Below are 1,539 nucleotides of genomic sequence, written 5' to 3'. Positions count from 1 at the left end.
AGAGAGAGAGAGAGAGAGAGAGAGAGAGAGAGAGAGAGAGAGAGGAGAGAGAGATTTTCTTTTCCCCTTTCTCACTAGCCCCAGAGAACTAAGTTTTGCTCCCTCAGAAGAAGTCTGGCTGAGCGACTTTTCACCAGCTCCACACTTGGCCCTCTTTAGTTTTACCCTGTGGTGTCGAAGCTGGCCTTTGACATTTCTGAGGTTCTGAATATGAGAGGAAGCACACTGTATTTGTCCTTGTGTGGCTTACTTTGCCCAGTATGCTGACCTCAAGCCTCCACTTCTTGCAAATGACAGGCTCCATTCTTCTTCTCTGCCAAATAAATCCCGTTGTGTGCGCAGACATACCTAGGACCTGGGCTGACTCCCTCTTGGCTATCTTGAGTATGCAAAATAAACCTAGATGTGTAAACATCTCTTTTGCATGATGACTTTGCTTCCTTCTGATGTATACCCAGAAGTGGTATAGCTAGATCCTATTTATTGCTTTTTCTCCTTATTCTTTTGAGGAGACTCTATTCAGGTCATTTGCCCTTTATTGATTGAATTACTTGATTTTGAACTATGTTTACTTATTTATATATTCTGGACATTAATTTTCTATTGTAAATTCCACCCGTCTCTGGGGTCTGTCTTTTCTTCTGCTCATTGGTTCCCTTCCAATTTTACACAATTCTCTTTGTCATTTCTTTTTTCTTAAAGATTTATTTGTTTGTTTTATGTGTATGAGTACACTGTAGGTTCTGTACACACCAGAAGAGGACATCTGATGTCATTACAGATGGTTGTAATGTTGCTGGGAATTGAACTCAGGACCTCTGGAAGAACAGCCAGTGCTCTTAACCGCTAAGCTATCTCTCCGACCCGCCCTTCCTTATCATTTCTTGAATTATTCCCTGGGCTGTTGGAATCCCTTTTAGGAAATCCTTGACTGTACCTGCACCTTAAAATGTCTCTTTTTTTTTTTCTTCCTTTTTGTTTGTTTTGACGGTGGAGGTTTTTGGGCTTTTTTGGGTGTTTTGTTTTGTTTTATTTTGTTTGAGACAGGGTCTCTCTGAGTAGTACTGGCTGTCTCCGGCCCTCTAGCCATTCCCGAGCACTGAACTATCACTGAGTATGCACCGAGTAAGCACTCAGCCCTTAGTAAACGTCTTTTTATCATGTGTCTTGAAGTACCAGTCTGTATGTAGTGGTGTGCTTAATTCCAGTTAATGCCAGTGTAATCTTTCAGTGGTTTCTTCTCTGTGCTTGGTGGGTCCAGACATAGAACGTATTCTCATAAGAGCGGTGTCTCTTGAGATAAATCAGGATGGCTTGTTGTGGACCAGAATGTAGGAACTACTTCTACAGTGGAAATGGTCATTAGTTTTTAATCCTCCTTAGCCACTAGTGTGATCCTTAGTGCTTCATGCGAAGTGGCGATCAGGACTTCTTTTATGTGGTGCTCACACCCCATGTGGTGCTCACACCCCCATGTGGTGCTCACACCCCCATGTGGTGCTCACACCCCCATGTGGTTCTCACATCTCCATGTGGTGC

The sequence above is a fragment of the Mastomys coucha genome, unplaced genomic scaffold, assembly GCF_008632895.1.
Source record: "Mastomys coucha isolate ucsf_1 unplaced genomic scaffold, UCSF_Mcou_1 pScaffold13, whole genome shotgun sequence".
NCBI classification, from domain to species: Eukaryota; Metazoa; Chordata; class Mammalia; order Rodentia; family Muridae; genus Mastomys; species Mastomys coucha.
Note: the sequence above shows the minus strand (reverse complement) of the source record.